This window comes from Myotis brandtii, unplaced genomic scaffold (assembly GCF_000412655.1).
Source record: "Myotis brandtii unplaced genomic scaffold, ASM41265v1 scaffold878, whole genome shotgun sequence".
Taxonomy (NCBI): domain Eukaryota; kingdom Metazoa; phylum Chordata; class Mammalia; order Chiroptera; family Vespertilionidae; genus Myotis; species Myotis brandtii.
Window position 1 is genome coordinate 53,111 of NW_005371588.1, and position 6,774 is coordinate 59,884.

The following is a 6,774-nucleotide window of genomic DNA, read 5'->3' on the forward strand; positions in this document are numbered from 1 at the left end:
ACATTAGTAACAAAGAAACAGAATTTCCAGAGGATGAGGCCCAGAAATCGGGATTTTAAAAAGATTCCCAGGTGATTCTAATGTGCAGCCAAGGTTGAGAACCACGGGTCTGGAGGCTCTCAGGCTGCTCAGAGCCAATTCACAGATGCATCTCAGATGGAAAGAGAAATGAAAGAAATGAAACATGGTGGCAGCACGGGCCTGCCTTCCCAGGAGAGGGAGTGAGGTGAGGAAAAGAGAGCAGAGAGGTGGGACCCCACAGGGCCTCCAGGTGTTAGCGAGGGTGTCATCAAATTACGCAGCAACCCTCCTTTTCTCTTCAGACACCAGACAAAGCTGCCCTGGCTAATTCCAACCAGCGCTACTGGCCCAGAGCGTTGCCGGAATCTACACGGTAGGGGAGAGGTTTCTGGGTGTTGAGAGCAGCGCCGGGAGTCGGCTCTCTGAATTGTCTCTACAAGGCGACAGGCCTCCCCAGTTCTGCAGCCGTCATCGTTTTTAATCACCGATGCTATTATCCTCAAGCGAGGCAGAGAAAAACATTTCTACATCCACTGCCTACAGATGCTCTGCCATGGCTTACTGGGCGTGGAATTTTTTTTTAAGGCCAAGGCAATAATAGCTTAGAGGAAGAAAGTCACACACACACACACACACACACACACACACACACACACTCACACAAAGGTAGGCAGCCCGGGCAGCGTGGCTTGGTGGTTGAGCATCAACCTATGAACCAGGAGGTCACGGTTCCATTCCCAGTCAGGGCATATGCCCAGGTTGTGGGCTCAATCCCCAGTGTGGGGAGTGCAGGAGGCACAATGATTTTTCTCTTATCATTGATGTTTCTATCTCTCTCTCCCTCGCCCTTCCTCTCTGAATTCAATAAAAATATATATATATTTTTTAAAAGGTAGGGAAAGAGCCCCTAAATCTACTGCCCAGGCCATAGTCTAAACTCCAGACTGAGCTCTAGACTGAGGCCAGCAAGGCTAAAGGTGCTAGAGTAAGAAAGGACATCCCCAGAGATGACTCTGGGAAGAGGACACCCCAGTCCCAGGCGGGTTCCCAGGACCTTGAGGGGTTACAGCCAGAATCTCAGGCTAGGTGATATACTGGGGGCTAAGGAGAGCAGCCCGTCAGTGACGCGGGAGACGCAACTGCTCTGCCAGCAGCCACACCCAGCAACCTCCCAGCCATCTCCCACACACCCTAGCAGCGGGGTCGCTTTGCGGGCCACCTTCCCCCCGTATCTGCTGGCGACTAACCCCATTCGCAGAAAAGCTGGGAGGAAGAGAATGGGAAGGAGAGAAAAGTTGTTTGGGAGATTCTGAATGAAGACGTTGAAGGATTCCTCACCGAATAAGGAAAATGGCCTCCATGGGAAGAGAAGGGGTTGGGGAAAAAGGAGAAGGGGACAGGCCACACCCGACTTACCTGGGCGGCCGGGAAGGGGTTAAGTCATATTTTCCATGCTGATCAGGTTTCCACGGAGCGGCCTGGTGATGCGCCACATCCATCAGCACTTTGGGTCCCGGAACCGCAGTGGTGGCTCAACAGCACCTGCAAGAGGGAGAAGGCAGAGATCCAGCCCACTCTGCCTGTACCACCCAGCATGACACCCTCAGTCACCACCAACTCTCCCGAGGTCGGCTGACACCTCTGCCTGGCGAAGGCAGATTTCCAGAAACTCCAAGGCGGGTGAGGGCAGGGAGCAGGCGCAGTTCCCGGATGCCGGAGCTGAGCTTGCCCTCATGTACCCTAAAGAAAATCAAAGGAAGGAGGAGGAAGGGGTGGGGAAAGGCAGGGAAGACAAGAGGTCCAACAGAAGGAAGGGGGAGGTCAAAGCAAGGCAAACAGGAAACCCAGAAGACATACCAGAGGCTGGTCTTCGCCACGGGTCACGCTGTGCCTTCAGCCACATCCAGGGCCTGGTCTCTCCTCGTCCGAAGTCCAAATCCATCGAGGCTGTCAGCCCCTCCTCCATCAGTACCCTCATCCATATGACCTTTGTATCCATCCGCATCTGAATTAGGGGAAGAGAGCTGGGCAGCCCTGAATCGGGCGAACACACACACACACACACACACACACACGTACACACGCCCCTCCCAGAACGAAAGGCCCCTGAGAGATGCCTCACTCTCTAGGTTCTGATCCTCTGGTAGAACTACTCCTCTCCCACAGGGGAGGGCAGACACGTCCGATAAGAATTGCTTAGCGAAGGCTATATATAGTCTAGGTTCCAACCGGCCTAGAGATTTGGAGCTAGAACTTGGCAGAGAACCATGCTAGATGCTGGCAAGGACCAGCCTCCCTCAGCCAGCCAACTGAGAGCCTCACCTCCCTGCCGGGGGCAGGGAGGGCAAACAGGGTCCTTCCATTTGGCCCATTAACACTCTGCACTGAGGGACACGGGCTTTTGGCTCCATTTTAGGGAAAACCGACGTCTCCGAAATGAGAGGGGGATGTGTGGGGGCTGAACCCTGAGTTCTAGCCTCTCTACAGCTCTCCGCACAGCAGGAGAAAAGCAATCCAGTCCTCTCTTCCGGAGCACCAAGGGTGGGGCATGCCGGAACAGAATGGAGACGCCACAGCAGCTGGCTGGGGTCAAAACACATCTATCCACTCCCGATGTCTGAAGGAATAAAAGAATGCAGACAAATACTTACTGCACGGAGCCAGGCTGCCACGCATCTGTCTCTTTTTGGGGGGTGACAAATAAATGCAACGGGTGCACATGACCCCACAGTATGGCCGCTGTCTTCTGCAACCAGCACCATCCTCAGCTGGGCAGAGTCTCCACAAAGTTGTCACTCACGGAGCTCAACTCCTCTTGAGTTCTCTGTGGGGAAGAAGCAAAAGGAAGACAGGTGGGCTCAGCTACAGGGCCAGCCGCAAGCAATTCGTTGTGCAGGCTCCAACCAGGCCCCGTTAGGGTTACGATGTGGCCCTGGGACCGTGGCCCTCCGCTGCGGCTCAGCATCCAGTGACAGAAGCAACACTTTGCTGGGCCCATTGTCCTGGGGAAAGACCAGTGCCACTGGGCACAGCGTCTTGTCAAGGAGGGCCTGTCCACCAGCTCTTTCAAAGACAAACCTGAGGCTGGCGTGGCTCGGTGGTTGAGCGTTGACCTGTGAACCAGGGGGGGCATGGTTGGATTCCCAGTCAGGGCACATGCCCGGGTTGTGGGTTCGATCCCCAGTTGGGGGCGCGCAGGAGGCAGCTGATCAATGAATCAATGATTCTCTCTCATCTTTGATGTTTCTACCTCTCTCTCCCTTTCCTTCCTCTTTGAAATCAATAACATTATTAAAACAACAACAACAACAAAACCTGAGGGACGACGGAGCTCTCTGAACTACAGAGTTGGGGCTCTCTTCATACACACAGCTTCTGGACAAGGAAACATGAGACTCAAAGCATCCAACACCCACCTATATATGATTTTTTTTAGGTCAAGTTGCTCTGTACTCAGGCTCAAAGAGACATGACGCAAAGGGGCTGGTGCTGCCTGTGAGCTCTGGGTGGGGACGGCTGGCTCACCCATCGCTCTGACCAACTGTCCGCTGTGACCTCGGTCAGGTCTCCCTGCTCCCTCAGCATCCCAAGGCCCCACAGCCACTCCTTCCAGAGGTCCCCCTGTGAGTCCCGCCCGAGGTCTCTGGGGAAGGGAGGGGGTGCCAGCATCGCCTGTGGGAAAGCGTGAGACTGAGCAAGGGGGACACAGGGACAGGAGGCCGGGAGCTCCGGGCCAGGCTGCCCCTCCGTCCCCACCCACAGGTTGTCTGCTCCCCTGCCCTGCGACACGGAAAGGGGGAGGAGAGCAAGCGAAGCCAGATGCTGGGGATAATGGTTTGGCCACCATTCAGCGGCAATGGAGCTCCGTGTTCTCTTCCTCCCAAGCAGGGATGGTGGGGCGGGGCCGGCGGGCGGGCGGGGCCTGGGGGAAGGTCACATGCACTCAGCGCAATGCGGCAGATTCAGGAAAAGCCTAGAACCCTGAGCCGCCATGACACCCCCCGCCACCTTTCAGGTCAGGAACTCAAGGTCTACAGTTTTCCCTGAGAAGGGAGGGAGGCAGATGAAGGGGTGGGGGGTGGGGGGAGATAAGCTTTGATTTGGGAAGGCAGGAAAGGGGGAGGCCCGAGCAGGCTACCCAAGAGCTGAGCTTCAGCTTAAGGCCAGGCATGTGTCTCCACCATCTTCACATGATGCCAGCTGAGAAAACCTAAGATGCCACATCCCCACGATGGGCATTTGTTCGTGGGGTCCCGGAGCGCTCCTGCTAGCCCGGCCCCCACCCCAAGAAGAGACCCCCACCTTCTGTCCAAGGCAACGAGCCACAGGGAGGCATCCCCAAGGGGCCCTGGCAAGATGTCTCCCATTTGGGACTCATGAGAGGAGCTCAAGAAGCGACCCTGTTTGTCAAGTTCATCTAAAAATACAAACAGCTGCGTGTTCTTTTCCGATTCTAAGCAGCGAGGGCCCACAGAACCCTGGTGAGTCCCCGGGGCTCCCCCCGGCCCCGATACCCAGCGGTGGGCTTCTTGCTGCCCAGCCCGTGTTGAAAACGACCCTGGTGGCCGCCGCGGGGTCAGCTCCCAGCCCCGACAAGCTGTGTCTGCTTTCACGCTGACAGAATGTCCTGGCCATTCAGCTGAGCGCTCCATCTTCCTGCTCCCAGCGCACTGAGTCATCATCCAGAGAGGAAAAAAACAACAGAGCAGCCGTCACCAGGGTCCCCACTGCCGTCGGCTGGCGACTCATGGCTGTCGTCACTCTCTGCTCTGCAGCCCCAGAATTGGTGACGAGGGGCCTCGGGGTGCCCAGCTCCCCTCCCATGGATGCGTGGCAGGAAGCAGGCAGCCACGGCTGCGAGGAGGGGAGGGAAACTAACCTGGCATCCAGAGGCTCCCAGGAAGGCGCCCCGGTTAACCCTTCCTCTGCCACCACCGGTCCTCCGGCTCCGTTCCCGTGGCCTCGCTCGGAGGCAGACGGTGGAGGGGCATTTACTCTGGGTGGGGAAGGGCACGGCCTGGCAGGCTTCAGGTGCCTGCTGCCTGGGGACCTTCTCCCCCCCACCCCTGCCCTCTGCTTCTGCTGTCCCTGAAGGCACGCAAGCTCCCCTCGCCCCCATTTCTTCTCGAGCCCAGCCAACTGCTGTGTTCCTTCCTCGCGTCCCTGCAAACCTACTGGGTAGGGGCAAGGGAGCCACACTTCCGGTCGGGAACCTATTTGCTTGGCAAGGTATCAGGCATTTCTGTGTAGTCACAGTGGCTCCATCTCCCTGACTGAGGACACGGAGACTTAGGAAGATCAAGTCATTTGTCTAAAACCACCCGGTGAAGACGAGGCAGGGTCCAGACGCAAACCTCCGTCTGTCCAAGAGCAATCCATGTCCCTGCTCCCTGCCTCCCACGCTCTCCACTCCCTTCTGGGTTCTGGAGCTGCTTTCTGCTCAGAAGACACCATACCCCACCCAATCTCCTCATCCTCTTCCAGGATCATTGAGGTTTGTCAATGCATCCATGTCAGCTACAAAACAAGAAGCCGGCCTCCTGAATGAAACCGGCCACAACCGAAGAGGATGAAGTCAATGAGGGTGGTATGGGCCAGCTAAGGGACCCAGGCCGTAGGTGCAAAAGGACCGGCCACCCCAAGTCCCACCACGCATTAGGATTAGGAGCTTACAAAATTCCTTAAATAGTCACGTTGGGGGGACCTACCTCGTCGTTCAAAGGCATTTTGCAGACACAGAGGATGGAGAGAGGAAAAAAAACCACAAAGGCTTTGAGAGACCAGGGTTCGAACCATGATCAGAACACTTACCAGCCACGGGTGCTCCCCGCAGGGTTGGGGTGAGGAATAAATGAAATGACCGCTGTGAGAGAGCTGGATGGGGGACCCAGCAGGCAGGAGGCACCCACTGGCTACGTGTGAGCTCACAATCTAATAGGTGATGTGAGATTTACAGACAAAAAACAACAACTAAAGGAGCATAAAGGGGGGATGAAGCCCATGGGAGCTGGGCCCAAGGGGGCAGGGGTGGCTTTGAGGACCCCGCTGGTGAAGGGGAGGACGGGTCCGCGGGGGATGGCGGGCACTGCGGCAGGTGAGTGGGTGCCACGGAAAATGCCACTGGTGAAAGCAGAGATGGGAAAAGCAAGCAAAAGGAAGTCACCTGGTTTTGCAAGAATCTGTGGCCACCTAGGGACAGGATCTAAGGCTGGCTGCAGACAGCCCCCGGCAGGCAGCCTGCGAGGGGAAGGCTCTCCTCTGGATCGAGGAGAAACCATTTCACGTTTCTGGGCAGGAAGACAAGATGGCTGCTGCACGCAGCCGGCCGGGAACGGCATGGGGATGGGGACGGGGACGGCAGGGCGCCTGCTGGGCTCGGGGGATCGGCTCTGGCAGGGGCCTGAGCACAAACAGAGGGGAAAATGGCAAACAGGCAGGGCCATCTGAACAGATCCTCGAACTGCCAGGGACCACCCCACCCCTGCCCGTGGGAGGCTGCCTGCCCGAGGCAGACCTATTTGGGGAACCCCAAGCACAGATCCCACACGTCTGAGATGAGCTGCCATGGCTCTGCCTCCTCTCACGCCCAAGATCCAGCCGTTTGCCCGACAGCCCTAAGCCTCAGGCTGAGGCATGATGACCCAGGCCTTGGTTCAGCAGGGCCCCCGCTCTGGCAACACCAGGGCCCCAGGGGTGAACCCCCACCAGGGCTGTGCTTGGGGTTGGGACTGGGCCACCTTCACTGCGGCAGCC

General features: G+C 57.2%; 1 long non-coding RNA gene across 5 annotated transcripts in view; it reads right to left on the minus strand.

Annotated features, from left to right (window-relative positions):
* LOC102251116 overlaps positions 1 to 6,774 on the minus strand; it is a 34,538-nt gene that overhangs the window by 640 nt on the left and 27,124 nt on the right. For 3 of the 5 annotated variants that reach the window (XR_001360363.1, XR_001360365.1, XR_001360362.1), the window contains 3 exons: positions 2,673 to 2,845; positions 1,879 to 2,026; positions 1,552 to 1,563 (listed from right to left, as the gene is read on the minus strand). This is a non-coding gene — a long non-coding RNA (uncharacterized LOC102251116). Of the gene's footprint in view, positions 1 to 1,437; positions 1,564 to 1,878; positions 2,027 to 2,672; positions 2,846 to 3,546; positions 6,769 to 6,774 lie in introns of those variants that run through there. The other 2 variants (XR_001360364.1, XR_314656.2) reach the window with 2 other exon arrangements.